Consider the following 22,494-nt stretch of genomic DNA (forward strand, 5'->3'; position numbering starts at 1 on the left):
TGTTGAAATTCGACTTTAAATTAGGAAGATAGACTTAGAAAATTTTCACTCAACACAAAGTGACAATCGACCTCAATGGGCTTCAATCAATGTTAATCGACGATATCTGACAAAGTTAGATGCAAACTCACTCAAATATATTAGAAATGTTGAAATTCGACTTCAAATTAGGAAGATAGACTTAGAAAATTTTCACTCAACACAAAGTGACAATCGACCTCAATGGGCTTCAATCAATGTTAATCGACGATATCTGACAAAGTTAGATGCAAACTCACTCAAATATATTAGAAATGTTGAAATTCGACTTCAAATTAGGAAGATAGACTTAGAAAATTTTCACTCAACACAAAGTGACAATCGACCTCAATGGGCTTCAATCAATGTTAATCGACGATATCTGACAAAGTTAGATGCAAACTCACTCAAATATATTAGAAATGTTGAAATTCGACTTTAAATTAGGAAGATAGACTTAGAAAATTTTCACTCAACACAAAGTGACAATCGACCTCAATGGGCTTCAATCAATGTTAATCGACGATATCTGACAAAGTTAGACGCCATCTCACTCAAATATATGAGAAATGTTGAAATTCGACTTTAAATTAGGAAGATAGACTTAGAAAATTTTCACTCAACACAAAGTGACAATCGACCTCAATGGGCTTCAATCAATGTTAATCGACGATATCTGACAAAGTTAGATGCAAACTCACTCAAATATATTAGAAATGTTGAAATTCGACTTCAAATTAGGAAGATAGACTTAGAAAATTTTCACTCAACACAAAGTGACAATCGACCTCAATGGGCTTCAATGGATGTTAATCGACGATATCTGACAAAGTTAGACGCAAACTCACTCAAATATATGAGAAATGTTGAAATTCGACTTTAAATTAGGAAGATAGACTTAGAAAATTTTCACTCAACACAAAGTGACAATCGACCTCAATGGGCTTCAATCAATGTTAATCGACGATATCTGACAAAGTTAGATGCAAACTCACTCAAATATATTAGAAATGTTGAAATTCGACTTCAAATTAGGAAGATAGACTTAGAAAATTTTCACTCAACACAAAGTGACAATCGACCCCAATGGGCTTCAATGGATGTTAATCGACGATATCTGACAAAGTTAGATGCAAACTCACTCGAATATATGAGAAATGTTGAAATTCGACTTTAAATTAGGAAGATAGACTTAGAAAATTTTCACTCAACACAAAGTGACAATCGACCTCAATGGGCTTCAATCAATGTTAATCGACGATATCTGACAAAGTTAGATGCAAACTCACTCAAATATATTAGAAATGTTGAAATTCGACTTCAAATTAGGAAGATAGACTTAGAAAATTTTCACTCAACACAAAGTGACAATCGACCTCAATGGGCTTCAATCAATGTTAATCGACGATATCTGACAAAGTTAGATGCAAACTCACTCAAATATATTAGAAATGTTGAAATTCGACTTCAAATTAGGAAGATAGACTTAGAAAATTTTCACTCAACACAAAGTGACAATCGACCTCAATGGGCTTCAATCAATGTTAATCGACGATATCTGACAAAGTTAGATGCAAACTCACTCAAATATATTAGAAATGTTGAAATTCGACTTTAAATTAGGAAGATAGACTTAGAAAATTTTCACTCAACACAAAGTGACAATCGACCTCAATGGGCTTCAATCAATGTTAATCGACGATATCTGACAAAGTTAGACGCCATCTCACTCAAATATATGAGAAATGTTGAAATTCGACTTTAAATTAGGAAGATAGACTTAGAAAATTTTCACTCAACACAAAGTGACAATCGACCTCAATGGGCTTCAATCAATGTTAATCGACGATATCTGACAAAGTTAGATGCAAACTCACTCAAATATATTAGAAATGTTGAAATTCGACTTCAAATTAGGAAGATAGACTTAGAAAATTTTCACTCATTACAAAGTGACAATCGACCTCAATGGGCTTCAATGGATGTTAATCGACGATATCTGACAAAGTTAGATGCAAACTCACTCAAATATATGAGAAATGTTGAAATTCGACTTTAAATTAGGAAGATAGACTTAGAAAATTTTCACTCAACACAAAGTGACAATCGACCTCAATGGGCTTCAATGGATGTTAATCGACGATATCTGACAAAGTTAGATGCAAACTCACTCAAATATATGAGAAATGTTGAAATTCGACTTTAAATTAGGAAGATAGACTTAGAAAATTTTCACTCAACACAAAGTGACAATCGACCTCAATGGGCTTCAATGGATGTTAATCGACGATATCTGACAAAGTTAGACGCAAACTCACTCAAATATATGAGAAATGTTGAAATTCGACTTTAAATTAGGAAGATAGACTTAGAAAATTTTCACTCAACACAAAGTGACAATCGACCTCAATGGGCTTCAATGGATGTTAATCGACGATATCTGACAAAGTTAGACGCAAACTCACTCAAATATATGAGAAATGTTGAAATTCGACTTTAAATTAGGAAGATAGACTTAGAAAATTTTCACTCAACACAAAGTGACAATCGACCTCAATGGGCTTCAATGGATGTTAATCGACGATATCTGACAAAGTTAGATGCAAACTCACTCAAATATATGAGAAATGTTGAAATTCGACTTTAAATTAGGAAGATAGACTTAGAAAATTTTCACTCAACACAAAGTGACAATCGACCTCAATGGGCTTCAATGGATGTTAATCGACGATATCTGACAAAGTTAGACGCAACTCACTCAAATATATGAGAAATGTTGAAATTCGACTTTAAATTAGGAAGATAGACTTAGAAAATTTTCACTCAACACAAAGTGACAATCGACCTCAATGGGCTTCAATGGATGTTAATCGACGATATCTGACAAAGTTAGACGCAAACTCACTCAAATATATGAGAAATGTTGAAATTCGACTTTAAATTAGGAAGATAGACTTAGAAAATTTTCACTCAACACAAAGTGACAATCGACCTCAATGGGCTTCAATGGATGTTAATCGACGATATCTGACAAAGTTAGATGCAAACTCACTCAAATATATGAGAAATGTTGAAATTCGACTTTAAATTAGGAAGATAGACTTAGAAAATTTTCACTCAACACAAAGTGACAATCGACCTCAATGGGCTTCAATGGATGTTAATCGACGATATCTGACAAAGTTAGACGCAAACTCACTCAAATATATGAGAAATGTTGAAATTCGACTTCAAATTAGGAAGATAGACTTAGAAAATTTTCACTCAACACAAAGTGACAATCGACCTCAATGGGCTTCAATCAATGTTAATCGACGATATCTGACAAAGTTAGATGCAAACTCACTCAAATATATGAGAAATGTTGAAATTCGACTTTAAATTAGGAAGATAGACTTAGAAAATTTTCACTCAACACAAAGTGACAATCGACCTCAATGGGCTTCAATCAATGTTAATCGACGATATCTGACAAAGTTAGATGCAAACTCACTCGAATATATTAGAAATGTTGAAATTCGACTTCAAATTAGGAAGATAGACTTAGAAAATTTTCACTCAACACAAAGTGACAATCGACCTCAATGGGCTTCAATGGATGTTAATCGACGATATCTGACAAAGTTAGACGCAAACTCACTCAAATATATGAAAAATGTTGAAATTCGACTTTAAATTAGGAAGATAGACTTAGAAAATTTTCACTCAACACAAAGTGACAATCGACCTCAATGGGCTTCAATCAATGTTAATCGACGATATCTGACAAAGTTAGATGCAAACTCACTCAAATATATTAGAAATGTTGAAATTCGACTTCAAATTAGGAAGATAGACTTAGAAAATTTTCACTCAACACAAAGTGACAATCGACCTCAATGGGCTTCAATGGATGTTAATCGACGATATCTGACAAAGTTAGACGCAAACTCACTCAAATATATGAGAAATGTTGAAATTCGACTTTAAATTAGGAAGATAGACTTAGAAAATTTTCACTCAACACGAAGTGACAATCGACCTCAATGGGCTTCAATCAATGTTAATCGACGATATCTGACAAAGTTAGATGCAAACTCACTCAAATATATTAGAAATGTTGAAATTCGACTTCAAATTAGGAAGATAGACTTAGAAAATTTTCACTCAACACAAAGTGACAATCGACCCCAATGGGCTTCAATGGATGTTAATCGACGATATCTGACAAAGTTAGATGCAAACTCACTCGAATATATGAGAAATGTTGAAATTCGACTTTAAATTAGGAAGATAGACTTAGAAAATTTTCACTCAACACAAAGTGACAATCGACCTCAATGGGCTTCAATCAATGTTAATCGACGATATCTGACAAAGTTAGATGCAAACTCACTCAAATATATTAGAAATGTTGAAATTCGACTTCAAATTAGGAAGATAGACTTAGAAAATTTTCACTCAACACAAAGTGACAATCGACCTCAATGGGCTTCAATCAATGTTAATCGACGATATCTGACAAAGTTAGATGCAAACTCACTCAAATATATTAGAAATGTTGAAATTCGACTTCAAATTAGGAAGATAGACTTAGAAAATTTTCACTCAACACAAAGTGACAATCGACCTCAATGGGCTTCAATCAATGTTAATCGACGATATCTGACAAAGTTAGATGCAAACTCACTCAAATATATTAGAAATGTTGAAATTCGACTTTAAATTAGGAAGATAGACTTAGAAAATTTTCACTCAACACAAAGTGACAATCGACCTCAATGGGCTTCAATCAATGTTAATCGACGATATCTGACAAAGTTAGACGCCATCTCACTCAAATATATAAGAAATGTTGAAATTCGACTTTAAATTAGGAAGATAGACTTAGAAAATTTTCACTCAACACAAAGTGACAATCGACCTCAATGGGCTTCAATCAATGTTAATCGACGATATCTGACAAAGTTAGATGCAAACTCACTCAAATATATTAGAAATGTTGAAATTCGACTTCAAATTAGGAAGATAGACTTAGAAAATTTTCACTCAACACAAAGTGACAATCGACCTCAATGGGCTTCAATGGATGTTAATCGACGATATCTGACAAAGTTAGACGCAAACTCACTCAAATATATGAGAAATGTTGAAATTCGACTTTAAATTAGGAAGATAGACTTAGAAAATTTTCACTCAACACAAAGTGACAATCGACCTCAATGGGCTTCAATGGATGTTAATCGACGATATCTGACAAAGTTAGATGCAAACTCACTCAAATATATGAGAAATGTTGAAATTCGACTTTAAATTAGGAAGATAGACTTAGAAAATTTTCACTCAACACAAAGTGACAATCGACCTCAATGGGCTTCAATGGATGTTAATCGACGATATCTGACAAAGTTAGACGCAACTCACTCAAATATATGAGAAATGTTGAAATTCGACTTTAAATTAGGAAGATAGACTTAGAAAATTTTCACTCAACACAAAGTGACAATCGACCTCAATGGGCTTCAATGGATGTTAATCGACGATATCTGACAAAGTTAGACGCAAACTCACTCAAATATATGAGAAATGTTGAAATTCGACTTTAAATTAGGAAGATAGACTTAGAAAATTTTCACTCAACACAAAGTGACAATCGACCTCAATGGGCTTCAATGGATGTTAATCGACGATATCTGACAAAGTTAGATGCAAACTCACTCAAATATATGAGAAATGTTGAAATTCGACTTTAAATTAGGAAGATAGACTTAGAAAATTTTCACTCAACACAAAGTGACAATCGACCTCAATGGGCTTCAATGGATGTTAATCGACGATATCTGACAAAGTTAGACGCAAACTCACTCAAATATATGAGAAATGTTGAAATTCGACTTCAAATTAGGAAGATAGACTTAGAAAATTTTCACTCAACACAAAGTGACAATCGACCTCAATGGGCTTCAATCAATGTTAATCGACGATATCTGACAAAGTTAGATGCAAACTCACTCAAATATATGAGAAATGTTGAAATTCGACTTTAAATTAGGAAGATAGACTTAGAAAATTTTCACTCAACACAAAGTGACAATCGACCTCAATGGGCTTCAATCAATGTTAATCGACGATATCTGACAAAGTTAGATGCAAACTCACTCGAATATATTAGAAATGTTGAAATTCGACTTCAAATTAGGAAGATAGACTTAGAAAATTTTCACTCAACACAAAGTGACAATCGACCTCAATGGGCTTCAATGGATGTTAATCGACGATATCTGACAAAGTTAGACGCAAACTCACTCAAATATATGAAAAATGTTGAAATTCGACTTTAAATTAGGAAGATAGACTTAGAAAATTTTCACTCAACACAAAGTGACAATCGACCTCAATGGGCTTCAATCAATGTTAATCGACGATATCTGACAAAGTTAGATGCAAACTCACTCAAATATATTAGAAATGTTGAAATTCGACTTCAAATTAGGAAGATAGACTTAGAAAATTTTCACTCAACACAAAGTGACAATCGACCTCAATGGGCTTCAATGGATGTTAATCGACGATATCTGACAAAGTTAGACGCAAACTCACTCAAATATATGAGAAATGTTGAAATTCGACTTTAAATTAGGAAGATAGACTTAGAAAATTTTCACTCAACACGAAGTGACAATCGACCTCAATGGGCTTCAATCAATGTTAATCGACGATATCTGACAAAGTTAGATGCAAACTCACTCAAATATATTAGAAATGTTGAAATTCGACTTCAAATTAGGAAGATAGACTTAGAAAATTTTCACTCAACACAAAGTGACAATCGACCCCAATGGGCTTCAATGGATGTTAATCGACGATATCTGACAAAGTTAGATGCAAACTCACTCGAATATATGAGAAATGTTGAAATTCGACTTTAAATTAGGAAGATAGACTTAGAAAATTTTCACTCAACACAAAGTGACAATCGACCTCAATGGGCTTCAATCAATGTTAATCGACGATATCTGACAAAGTTAGATGCAAACTCACTCAAATATATTAGAAATGTTGAAATTCGACTTCAAATTAGGAAGATAGACTTAGAAAATTTTCACTCAACACAAAGTGACAATCGACCTCAATGGGCTTCAATCAATGTTAATCGACGATATCTGACAAAGTTAGATGCAAACTCACTCAAATATATTAGAAATGTTGAAATTCGACTTCAAATTAGGAAGATAGACTTAGAAAATTTTCACTCAACACAAAGTGACAATCGACCTCAATGGGCTTCAATCAATGTTAATCGACGATATCTGACAAAGTTAGATGCAAACTCACTCAAATATATTAGAAATGTTGAAATTCGACTTTAAATTAGGAAGATAGACTTAGAAAATTTTCACTCAACACAAAGTGACAATCGACCTCAATGGGCTTCAATCAATGTTAATCGACGATATCTGACAAAGTTAGACGCCATCTCACTCAAATATATGAGAAATGTTGAAATTCGACTTTAAATTAGGAAGATAGACTTAGAAAATTTTCACTCAACACAAAGTGACAATCGACCTCAATGGGCTTCAATCAATGTTAATCGACGATATCTGACAAAGTTAGATGCAAACTCACTCAAATATATTAGAAATGTTGAAATTCGACTTCAAATTAGGAAGATAGACTTAGAAAATTTTCACTCAACACAAAGTGACAATCGACCTCAATGGGCTTCAATGGATGTTAATCGACGATATCTGACAAAGTTAGACGCAAACTCACTCAAATATATGAGAAATGTTGAAATTCGACTTTAAATTAGGAAGATAGACTTAGAAAATTTTCACTCAACACAAAGTGACAATCGACCTCAATGGGCTTCAATCAATGTTAATCGACGATATCTGACAAAGTTAGATGCAAACTCACTCAAATATATTAGAAATGTTGAAATTCGACTTCAAATTAGGAAGATAGACTTAGAAAATTTTCACTCAACACAAAGTGACAATCGACCTCAATGGGCTTCAATCAATGTTAATCGACGATATCTGACAAAGTTAGACGCCATCTCACTCAAATATATGAGAAATGTTGAAATTCGACTTTAAATTAGGAAGATAGACTTAGAAAATTTTCACTCAACACAAAGTGACAATCGACCTCAATGGGCTTCAATCAATGTTAATCGACGATATCTGACAAAGTTAGATGCAAACTCACTCAAATATATTAGAAATGTTGAAATTCGACTTCAAATTAGGAAGATAGACTTAGAAAATTTTCACTCAACACAAAGTGACAATCGACCTCAATGGGCTTCAATGGATGTTAATCGACGATATCTGACAAAGTTAGACGCAAACTCACTCAAATATATGAGAAATGTTGAAATTCGACTTTAAATTAGGAAGATAGACTTAGAAAATTTTCACTCAACACAAAGTGACAATCGACCTCAATGGGCTTCAATGGATGTTAATCGACGATATCTGACAAAGTTAGATGCAAACTCACTCAAATATATGAGAAATGTTGAAATTCGACTTTAAATTAGGAAGATAGACTTAGAAAATTTTCACTCAACACAAAGTGACAATCGACCTCAATGGGCTTCAATGGATGTTAATCGACGATATCTGACAAAGTTAGACGCAACTCACTCAAATATATGAGAAATGTTGAAATTCGACTTTAAATTAGGAAGATAGACTTAGAAAATTTTCACTCAACACAAAGTGACAATCGACCTCAATGGGCTTCAATGGATGTTAATCGACGATATCTGACAAAGTTAGACGCCATCTCACTCAAATATATGAGAAATGTTGAAATTCGACTTTAAATTAGGAAGATAGACTTAGAAAATTTTCACTCAACACAAAGTGACAATCGACCTCAATGGGCTTCAATCAATGTTAATCGACGATATCTGACAAAGTTAGATGCAAACTCACTCAAATATATTAGAAATGTTGAAATTCGACTTCAAATTAGGAAGATAGACTTAGAAAATTTTCACTCAACACAAAGTGACAATCGACCTCAATGGGCTTCAATGGATGTTAATCGACGATATCTGACAAAGTTAGACGCAAACTCACTCAAATATATGAGAAATGTTGAAATTCGACTTTAAATTAGGAAGATAGACTTAGAAAATTTTCACTCAACACAAAGTGACAATCGACCTCAATGGGCTTCAATCAATGTTAATCGACGATATCTGACAAAGTTAGATGCAAACTCACTCAAATATATTAGAAATGTTGAAATTCGACTTCAAATTAGGAAGATAGACTTAGAAAATTTTCACTCAACACAAAGTGACAATCGACCTCAATGGGCTTCAATCAATGTTAATCGACGATATCTGACAAAGTTAGACGCCATCTCACTCAAATATATGAGAAATGTTGAAATTCGACTTTAAATTAGGAAGATAGACTTAGAAAATTTTCACTCAACACAAAGTGACAATCGACCTCAATGGGCTTCAATCAATGTTAATCGACGATATCTGACAAAGTTAGATGCAAACTCACTCAAATATATTAGAAATGTTGAAATTCGACTTCAAATTAGGAAGATAGACTTAGAAAATTTTCACTCAACACAAAGTGACAATCGACCTCAATGGGCTTCAATGGATGTTAATCGACGATATCTGACAAAGTTAGACGCAAACTCACTCAAATATATGAGAAATGTTGAAATTCGACTTTAAATTAGGAAGATAGACTTAGAAAATTTTCACTCAACACAAAGTGACAATCGACCTCAATGGGCTTCAATGGATGTTAATCGACGATATCTGACAAAGTTAGATGCAAACTCACTCAAATATATGAGAAATGTTGAAATTCGACTTTAAATTAGGAAGATAGACTTAGAAAATTTTCACTCAACACAAAGTGACAATCGACCTCAATGGGCTTCAATGGATGTTAATCGACGATATCTGACAAAGTTAGACGCAACTCACTCAAATATATGAGAAATGTTGAAATTCGACTTTAAATTAGGAAGATAGACTTAGAAAATTTTCACTCAACACAAAGTGACAATCGACCTCAATGGGCTTCAATGGATGTTAATCGACGATATCTGACAAAGTTAGACGCAAACTCACTCAAATATATGAGAAATGTTGAAATTCGACTTTAAATTAGGAAGATAGACTTAGAAAATTTTCACTCAACACAAAGTGACAATCGACCTCAATGGGCTTCAATGGATGTTAATCGACGATATCTGACAAAGTTAGATGCAAACTCACTCAAATATATGAGAAATGTTGAAATTCGACTTTAAATTAGGAAGATAGACTTAGAAAATTTTCACTCAACACAAAGTGACAATCGACCTCAATGGGCTTCAATGGATGTTAATCGACGATATCTGACAAAGTTAGACGCAAACTCACTCAAATATATGAGAAATGTTGAAATTCGACTTCAAATTAGGAAGATAGACTTAGAAAATTTTCACTCAACACAAAGTGACAATCGACCTCAATGGGCTTCAATCAATGTTAATCGACGATATCTGACAAAGTTAGATGCAAACTCACTCAAATATATGAGAAATGTTGAAATTCGACTTTAAATTAGGAAGATAGACTTAGAAAATTTTCACTCAACACAAAGTGACAATCGACCTCAATGGGCTTCAATCAATGTTAATCGACGATATCTGACAAAGTTAGATGCAAACTCACTCGAATATATTAGAAATGTTGAAATTCGACTTCAAATTAGGAAGATAGACTTAGAAAATTTTCACTCAACACAAAGTGACAATCGACCTCAATGGGCTTCAATGGATGTTAATCGACGATATCTGACAAAGTTAGACGCAAACTCACTCAAATATATGAAAAATGTTGAAATTCGACTTTAAATTAGGAAGATAGACTTAGAAAATTTTCACTCAACACAAAGTGACAATCGACCTCAATGGGCTTCAATCAATGTTAATCGACGATATCTGACAAAGTTAGATGCAAACTCACTCAAATATATTAGAAATGTTGAAATTCGACTTCAAATTAGGAAGATAGACTTAGAAAATTTTCACTCAACACAAAGTGACAATCGACCTCAATGGGCTTCAATGGATGTTAATCGACGATATCTGACAAAGTTAGACGCAAACTCACTCAAATATATGAGAAATGTTGAAATTCGACTTTAAATTAGGAAGATAGACTTAGAAAATTTTCACTCAACACGAAGTGACAATCGACCTCAATGGGCTTCAATCAATGTTAATCGACGATATCTGACAAAGTTAGATGCAAACTCACTCAAATATATTAGAAATGTTGAAATTCGACTTCAAATTAGGAAGATAGACTTAGAAAATTTTCACTCAACACAAAGTGACAATCGACCCCAATGGGCTTCAATGGATGTTAATCGACGATATCTGACAAAGTTAGATGCAAACTCACTCGAATATATGAGAAATGTTGAAATTCGACTTTAAATTAGGAAGATAGACTTAGAAAATTTTCACTCAACACAAAGTGACAATCGACCTCAATGGGCTTCAATCAATGTTAATCGACGATATCTGACAAAGTTAGATGCAAACTCACTCAAATATATTAGAAATGTTGAAATTCGACTTCAAATTAGGAAGATAGACTTAGAAAATTTTCACTCAACACAAAGTGACAATCGACCTCAATGGGCTTCAATCAATGTTAATCGACGATATCTGACAAAGTTAGATGCAAACTCACTCAAATATATTAGAAATGTTGAAATTCGACTTCAAATTAGGAAGATAGACTTAGAAAATTTTCACTCAACACAAAGTGACAATCGACCTCAATGGGCTTCAATCAATGTTAATCGACGATATCTGACAAAGTTAGATGCAAACTCACTCAAATATATTAGAAATGTTGAAATTCGACTTTAAATTAGGAAGATAGACTTAGAAAATTTTCACTCAACACAAAGTGACAATCGACCTCAATGGGCTTCAATCAATGTTAATCGACGATATCTGACAAAGTTAGACGCCATCTCACTCAAATATATGAGAAATGTTGAAATTCGACTTTAAATTAGGAAGATAGACTTAGAAAATTTTCACTCAACACAAAGTGACAATCGACCTCAATGGGCTTCAATCAATGTTAATCGACGATATCTGACAAAGTTAGATGCAAACTCACTCAAATATATTAGAAATGTTGAAATTCGACTTCAAATTAGGAAGATAGACTTAGAAAATTTTCACTCAACACAAAGTGACAATCGACCTCAATGGGCTTCAATGGATGTTAATCGACGATATCTGACAAAGTTAGACGCAAACTCACTCAAATATATGAGAAATGTTGAAATTCGACTTTAAATTAGGAAGATAGACTTAGAAAATTTTCACTCAACACAAAGTGACAATCGACCTCAATGGGCTTCAATCAATGTTAATCGACGATATCTGACAAAGTTAGATGCAAACTCACTCAAATATATTAGAAATGTTGAAATTCGACTTCAAATTAGGAAGATAGACTTAGAAAATTTTCACTCAACACAAAGTGACAATCGACCCCAATGGGCTTCAATGGATGTTAATCGACGATATCTGACAAAGTTAGATGCAAACTCACTCGAATATATGAGAAATGTTGAAATTCGACTTTAAATTAGGAAGATAGACTTAGAAAATTTTCACTCAACACAAAGTGACAATCGACCTCAATGGGCTTCAATCAATGTTAATCGACGATATCTGACAAAGTTAGATGCAAACTCACTCAAATATGTTAGAAATGTTGAAATTCGACTTCAAATTAGGAAGATAGACTTAGAAAATTTTCACTCAACACAAAGTGACAATCGACCTCAATGGGCTTCAATCAATGTTAATCGACGATATCTGACAAAGTTAGATGCAAACTCACTCAAATATATTAGAAATGTTGAAATTCGACTTCAAATTAGGAAGATAGACTTAGAAAATTTTCACTCAACACAAAGTGACAATCGACCTCAATGGGCTTCAATGGATGTTAATCGACGATATCTGACAAAGTTAGACGCAAACTCACTCAAATATATGAGAAATGTTGAAATTCGACTTTAAATTAGGAAGATAGACTTAGAAAATTTTCACTCAACACAAAGTGACAATCGACCTCAATGGGCTTCAATCAATGTTAATCGACGATATCTGACAAAGTTAGACGCCATCTCACTCAAATATATGAGAAATGTTGAAATTCGACTTTAAATTAGGAAGATAGACTTAGAAAATTTTCACTCAACACAAAGTGACAATCGACCTCAATGGGCTTCAATCAATGTTAATCGACGATATCTGACAAAGTTAGATGCAAACTCACTCAAATATATTAGAAATGTTGAAATTCGACTTCAAATTAGGAAGATAGACTTAGAAAATTTTCACTCATTACAAAGTGACAATCGACCTCAATGGGCTTCAATGGATGTTAATCGACGATATCTGACAAAGTTAGATGCAAACTCACTCAAATATATGAGAAATGTTGAAATTCGACTTTAAATTAGGAAGATAGACTTAGAAAATTTTCACTCAACACAAAGTGACAATCGACCTCAATGGGCTTCAATGGATGTTAATCGACGATATCTGACAAAGTTAGATGCAAACTCACTCAAATATATGAGAAATGTTGAAATTCGACTTTAAATTAGGAAGATAGACTTAGAAAATTTTCACTCAACACAAAGTGACAATCGACCTCAATGGGCTTCAATCAATGTTAATCGACGATATCTGACAAAGTTAGATGCAAACTCACTCAAATATATTAGAAATGTTGAAATTCGACTTCAAATTAGGAAGATAGACTTAGAAAATTTTCACTCAACACAAAGTGACAATCGACCTCAATGGGCTTCAATGGATGTTAATCGACGATATCTGACAAAGTTAGATGCAAACTCACTCAAATATATGAGAAATGTTGAAATTCGACTTTAAATTAGGAAGATAGACTTAGAAAATTTTCACTCAACACAAAGTGACAATCGACCTCAATGGGCTTCAATCAATGTTAATCGACGATATCTGACAAAGTTAGACGCAAACTCACTCAAATATATGAGAAATGTTGAAATTCGACTTTAAATTAGGAAGATAGACTTAGAAAATTTTCACTCAACACAAAGTGACAATCGACCTCAATGGGCTTCAATGGATGTTAATCGACGATATCTGACAAAGTTAGATGCAAACTCACTCAAATATATGAGAAATGTTGAAATTAGACTTTAAATTAGGAAGATAGACTTAGAAAATTTTCACTCAACACAAAGTGACAATCGACCTCAATGGGCTTCAATCAATGTTAATCGACGATATCTGACAAAGTTAGATGCAAACTCACTCGAATATATTAGAAATGTTGAAATTCGACCTCAAATTAGGAAGATAGACTTAGAAAATTTTCACTCAACACAAAGTGACAATCGACCTCAATGGGCTTCAATCAATGTTAATCGACGATATCTGACAAAGTTAGATGCAAACTCACTCAAATATATTAGAAATGTTGAAATTCGACTTCAAATTAGGAAGATAGACTTAGAAAATTTTCACTCAACACAAAGTGACAATCGACCTCAATGGGCTTCAATGGATGTTAATCGACGATATCTGACAAAGTTAGACGCAAACTCACTCAAATATATGAGAAATGTTGAAATTCGACTTTAAATTAGGAAGATAGACTTAGAAAATTTTCACTCAACACAAAGTGACAATCGACCTCATTGGGCTTCAATGGATGTTAATCGACGATATCTGACAAAGTTAGACGCAAACTCACTCAAATATATGAGAAATGTTGAAATTCGACTTTAAATTAGGAAGATAGACTTAGAAAATTTTCACTCAACACAAAGTGACAATCGACCTCAATGGGCTTCAATCAATGTTAATCGACGATATCTGACAAAGTTAGATGCAAACTCACTCGAATATATTAGAAATGTTGAAATTCGACCTCAAATTAGGAAGATAGACTTAGAAAATTTTCACTCAACACAAAGTGACAATCGACCTCAATGGGCTTCAATGGATGTTAATCGACGATATCTGACAAAGTTAGATGCAAACTCACTCAAATATATGAGAAATGTTGAAATTCGACTTAAAATTAGGAAGATAGACTTAGAAAATTTTCACTCAACACAAAGTGACAATCGACCTCAATGGGCTTCAATGGATGTTAATCGACGATATCTGACAAAGTTAGACGCAAACTCACTCAAATATATGAGAAATGTTGAAATTCGACTTCAAATTAGGAAGATAGACTTAGAAAATTTTCACTCAACACAAAGTGACAATCGACCTCAATGGGCTTCAATGGATGTTAATCGACGATATCTGACAAAGTTAGATGCAAACTCACTCAAATATATGAGAAATGTTGAAATTCGACTTTAAATTAGGAAGATAGACTTAGAAAATTTTCACTCAACACAAAGTGACAATCGACCTCAATGGGCTTCAATCAATGTTAATCGACGATATCTGACAAAGTTAGATGCAAACTCACTCGAATATATTAGAAATGTTGAAATTCGACTTCAAATTAGGAAGATAGACTTAGAAAATTTTCACTCAACACAAAGTGACAATCGACCTCAATGGGCTTCAATGGATGTTAATCGACGATATCTGACAAAGTTAGATGCAAACTCACTCAAATATATGAGAAATGTTGAAATTCGACTTAAAATTAGGAAGATAGACTTAGAAAATTTTCACTCAACACAAAGTGACAATCGACCTCAATGGGCTTCAATGGATGTTAATCGACGATATCTGACAAAGTTAGACGCAAACTCACTCAAATATATGAGAAATGTTGAAATTCGACTTCAAATTAGGAAGATAGACTTAGAAAATTTTCACTCAACACAAAGTGACAATCGACCTCAATGGGCTTCAATGGATGTTAATCGACGATATCTGACAAAGTTAGATGCAAACTCACTCAAATATATGAGAAATGTTGAAATTCGACTTTAAATTAGGAAGATAGACTTAGAAAATTTTCACTCAACACAAAGTGACAATCGACCTCAATGGGCTTCAATCAATGTTAATCGACGATATCTGACAAAGTTAGATGCAAACTCACTCGAATATATTAGAAATGTTGAAATTCGACTTCAAATTAGGAAGATAGACTTAGAAAATTTTCACTCAACACAAAGTGACAATCGACCTCAATGGGCTTCAATGGATGTTAATCGACGATATCTGACAAAGTTAGACGCAAACTCACTCAAATATATGAGAAATGTTGAAATTCGACTTTAAATTAGGAAGATAGACTTAGAAAATTTTCACTCAACACAAAGTGACAATCGACCTCAATGGGCTTCAATGGATGTTAATCGACGATATCTGACAAAGTTAGACGCAAACTCACTCAAATATATGAGAAATGTTGAAATTCGACTTTAAATTAGGAAGATAGACTTAGAAAATTTTCACTCAACACAAAGTGACAATCGACCTCAATGGGCTTCAATGGATGTTAATCGACGATATCTGACAAAGTTAGACGCAAACTCACTCAAATATATGAGAAATGTTGAAATTCGACTTTAAATTAGGAAGATAGACTTAGAAAATTTTCACTCAACACAAAGTGACAATCGACCTCAATGGGCTTCAATCAATGTTAATCGACGATATCTGACAAAGTTAGATGCAAACTCACTCAAATATATTAGAAATGTTGAAATTCGACTTCAAATTAGGAAGATAGACTTAGAAAATTTTCACTCAACACAAAGTGACAATCGACCTCAATGGGCTTCAATGGATGTTAATCGACGATATCTGACAAAGTTAGACGCAAACTCACTCAAATATATGAGAAATGTTGAAATTCGACTTCAAATTAGGAAGATAGACTTAGAAAATTTTCACTCAACACAAAGTGACAATCGACCTCAATGGGCTTCAATCAATGTTAATCGACGATATCTGACAAAGTTAGATGCAAACTCACTCAAATATATTAGAAATGTTGAAATTCGACTTCAAATTAGGAAGATAGACTTAGAAAATTTTCACTCAACACAAAGTGACAATCGACCTCAATGGGCTTCAATCAATGTTAATCGACGATATCTGACAAAGTTAGATGCAAACTCACTCAAATATATGAGAAATGTTGAAATTCGACTTTAAATTAGGAAGATAGACTTAGAAAATTTTCACTCAACACAAAGTGACAATCGACCTCAATGGGCTTCAATCAATGTTAATCGACGATATCTGACAAAGTTAGATGCAAACTCACTCGAATATATTAGAAATGTTGAAATTCGACTTCAAATTAGGAAGATAGACTTAGAAAATTTTCACTCAACACAAAGTGACAATCGACCTCAATGGGCTTCAATCAATGTTAATCGACGATATCTGACAAAGTTAGATGCAAACTCACTCAAATATATTAGAAATGTTGAAATTCGACTTCAAATTAGGAAGATAGACTTAGAAAATTTTCACTCAACACAAAGTGACAATCGACCTCAATGGGCTTCAATGGATGTTAATCGACGATATCTGACAAAGTTAGACGCAAACTCACTCAAATATATGAGAAATGTTGAAATTCGACTTTAAATTAGGAAGATAGACTTAGAAAATTTTCACTCAACACAAAGTGACAATCGACCTCAATGGGCTTCAATGGATGTTAATCGACGATATCTGACAAAGTTAGACGCAAACTCACTCAAATATATGAGAAATGTTGAAATTCGACTTTAAATTAGGAAGATAGACTTAGAAAATTTTCACTCAACACAAAGTGACAATCGACCTCAATGGGCTTCAATCAATGTTAATCGACGATATCTGACAAAGTTAGATGCAAACTCACTCAAATATATTAGAAATGTTGAAATTCGACTTCAAATTAGGAAGATAGACTTAGAAAATTTTCACTCAACACAAAGTGACAATCGACCTCAATGGGCTTCAATGGATGTTAATCGACGATATCTGACAAAGTTAGATGCAAACTCACTCAAATATATTAGAAATGTTGAAATTCGACTTCAAATTAGGAAGATAGACTTAGAAAATTTTCACTCAACACAAAGTGACAATCGACCTCAATGGGCTTCAATGGATGTTAATCGACGATATCTGACAAAGTTAGACGCAAACTCACTCAAATATATGAAAAATGTTGAAATTCGACTTTAAATTAGGAAGATAGACTTAGAAAATTTTCACTCAACACAAAGTGACAATCGACCTCAATGGGCTTCAATGGATGTTAATCGACGATATCTGACAAAGTTAGACGCAAACTCACTCAAATATATGAGAAATGTTGAAATTCGACTTTAAATTAGGAAGATAGACTTAGAAAATTTTCACTCAACACAAAGTGACAATCGACCTCAATGGGCTTCAATCAATGTTAATCGACGATATCTGACAAAGTTAGATGCAAACTCACTCGAATATATTAGAAATGTTGAAATTCGACTTCAAATTAGGAAGATAGACTTAGAAAATTTTCACTCAACACAAAGTGACAATCGACCTCAATGGGCTTCAATCAATGTTAATCGACGATATCTGACAAAGTTAGATGCAAACTCACTCAAATATATTAGAAATGTTGAAATTCGACTTCAAATTAGGAAGATAGACTTAGAAAATTTTCACTCAACACAAAGTGACAATCGACCTCAATGGGCTTCAATGGATGTTAATCGACGATATCTGACAAAGTTAGACGCAAACTCACTCAAATATATGAGAAATGTTGAAATTCGACTTTAAATTAGGAAGATAGACTTAGAAAATTTTCACTCAACACAAAGTGACAATCGACCTCAATGGGCTTCAATGGATGTTAATCGACGATATCTGACAAAGTTAGACGCAAACTCACTCAAATATATGAGAAATGTTGAAATTCGACTTTAAATTAGGAAGATAGACTTAGAAAATTTTCACTCAACACAAAGTGACAATCGACCTCAATGGGCTTCAATCAATGTTAATCGACGATATCTGACAAAGTTAGATGCAAACTCACTCAAATATATTAGAAATGTTGAAATTCGACTTCAAATTAGGAAGATAGACTTAGAAAATTTTCACTCAACACAAAGTGACAATCGACCTCAATGGGCTTCAATGGATGTTAATCGACGATATCTGACAAAGTTAGATGCAAACTCACTCAAATATATTAGAAATGTTGAAATTCGACTTCAAATTAGGAAGATAGACTTAGAAAATTTTCACTCAACACAAAGTGACAATCGACCTCAATGGGCTTCAATGGATGTTAATCGACGATATCTGACAAAGTTAGACGCAAACTCACTCAAATATATGAAAAATGTTGAAATTCGACTTTAAATTAGGAAGATAGACTTAGAAAATTTTCACTCAACACAAAGTGACAATCGACCTCAATGGGCTTCAATGGATGTTAATCGACGATATCTGACAAAGTTAGACGCAAACTCACTCAAATATATGAGAAATGTTGAAATTCGACTTTAAATTAGGAAGATAGACTTAGAAAATTTTCACTCAACACAAAGTGACAATCGACCTCAATGGGCTTCAATGGATGTTAATCGACGATATCTGACAAAGTTAGATGCAAACTCACTCAAATATATGAGAAATGTTGAAATTCGACTTTAAATTAGGAAGATAGACTTAGAAAATTTTCACTCAACACAAAGTGACAATCGACCTCAATGGGCTTCAATCAATGTTAATCGACGATATCTGACAAAGTTAGATGCAAACTCACTCGAATATATTAGAAATGTTGAAATTCGACTTCAAATTAGGAAGATAGACTTAGAAAATTTTCACTCAACACAAAGTGACAATCGACCTCAATGGGCTTCAATCAATGTTAATCGACGATATCTGACAAAGTTAGACGCAAACTCACTCAAATATATGAGAAATGTTGAAATTCGACTTTAAATTAGGAAGATAGACTTAGAAAATTTTCACTCAACACAAAGTGACAATCGACCTCAATGGGCTTCAATGGATGTTAATCGACGATATCTGACAAAGTTAGATGCAAACTCACTCAAAGATATGAGAAATGTTGAAATTCGACTTTAAATTAGGAAGATAGACTTAGAAAATTTTCACTCAACACAAAGTGACAATCGACCTCAATGGGCTTCAATGGATGTTAATCGACGATATCTGACAAAGTTAGACGCAAACTCACTCAAATATATGAGAAATGTTGAAATTCGACTTTAAATTAGGAAGATAGACTTAGAAAATTTTCACTCAACACAAAGTGACAATCGACCTCAATGGGCTTCAATCAATGTTAATCGACGATATCTGACAAAGTTAGACGCCATCTCACTCAAATATATGAGAAATGTTGAAATTCGACTTTAAATTAGGAAGATAGACTTAGAAAATTTTCACTCAACACAAAGTGACAATCGACCTCAATGGGCTTCAATGGATGTTAATCGACGATATCTGACAAAGTTAGACGCAAACTCACTCAAATATATGAGAAATGTTGAAATTCGACTTTAAATTAGGAAGATAGACTTAGAAAATTTTCACTCAACACAAAGTGACAATCGACCTCAATGGGCTTCAATCAATGTTAATCGACGATATCTGACAAAGTTAGATGCAAACTCACTCAAATATATTAGAAATGTTGAAATTCGACTTCAAATTAGGAAGATAGACTTAGAAAATTTTCACTCAACACAAAGTGACAATCGACCTCAATGGGCTTCAATGGATGTTAATCGACGATATCTGACAAAGTTAGACGCAAACTCACTCAAATATATGAGAAATGTTGAAATTCGACTTCAAATTAGGAAGATAGACTTAGAAAATTTTCACTCAACACAAAGTGACAATCGACCTCAATGGGCTTCAATCAATGTTAATCGACGATATCTGACAAAGTTAGATGCAAACTCACTCGAATATATTAGAAATGTTGAAATTCGACTTCAAATTAGGAAGATAGACTTAGAAAATTTTCACTCAACACAAAGTGACAATCGACCTCAATGGGCTTCAATGGATGTTAATCGACGATATCTGACAAAGTTAGATGCAAACTCACTCAAATATATGAGAAATGTTGAAATTCGACTTTAAATTAGGAAGATAGACTTAGAAAATTTTCACTCAACACAAAGTGACAATCGACCTCAATGGGCTTCAATCAATGTTAATCGACGATATCTGACAAAGTTAGATGCAAACTCACTCGAATATATTAGAAATGTTGAAATTCGACTTCAAATTAGGAAGATAGACTTAGAAAATTTTCACTCAACACAAAGTGACAATCGACCTCAATGGGCTTCAATGGATGTTAATCGACGATATCTGACAAAGTTAGACGCAAACTCACTCAAATATATGAGAAATGTTGAAATTCGACTTTAAATTAGGAAGATAGACTTAGAAAATTTTCACTCAACACAAAGTGACAATCGACCTCAATGGGCTTCAATGGATGTTAATCGACGATATCTGACAAAGTTAGACGCAAACTCACTCAAATATATGAGAAATGTTGAAATTCGACTTTAAATTAGGAAGATAGACTTAGAAAATTTTCACTCAACACAAAGTGACAATCGACCTCAATGGGCTTCAATGGATGTTAATCGACGATATCTGACAAAGTTAGACGCAAACTCACTCAAATATATGAGAAATGTTGAAATTCGACTTTAAATTAGGAAGATAGACTTAGAAAATTTTCACTCAACACAAAGTGACAATCGACCTCAATGGGCTTCAATCAATGTTAATCGACGATATCTGACAAAGTTAGATGCAAACTCACTCAAATATATTAGAAATGTTGAAATTCGACTTCAAATTAGGAAGATAGACTTAGAAAATTTTCACTCAACACAAAGTGACAATCGACCTCAATGGGCTTCAATGGATGTTAATCGACGATATCTGACAAAGTTAGACGCAAACTCACTCAAATATATGAGAAATGTTGAAATTCGACTTCAAATTAGGAAGATAGACTTAGAAAATTTTCACTCAACACAAAGTGACAATCGACCTCAATGGGCTTCAATCAATGTTAATCGACGATATCTGACAAAGTTAGATGCAAACTCACTCAAATATATTAGAAATGTTGAAATTCGACTTCAAATTAGGAAGATAGACTTAGAAAATTTTCACTCAACACAAAGTGACAATCGACCTCAATGGGCTTCAATGGATGTTAATCGACGATATCTGACAAAGTTAGACGCAAACTCACTCAAATATATGAGAAATGTTGAAATTCGACTTTAAATTAGGAAGATAGACTTAGAAAATTTTCACTCAACACAAAGTGACAATCGACCTCAATGGGCTTCAATGGATGTTAATCGACGATATCTGACAAAGTTAGACGCAAACTCACTCAAATATATGAGAAATGTTGAA

Source organism: Diorhabda carinulata, chromosome 11 (assembly GCF_026250575.1).
Source record: "Diorhabda carinulata isolate Delta chromosome 11, icDioCari1.1, whole genome shotgun sequence".
NCBI classification, from domain to species: Eukaryota; Metazoa; Arthropoda; class Insecta; order Coleoptera; family Chrysomelidae; genus Diorhabda; species Diorhabda carinulata.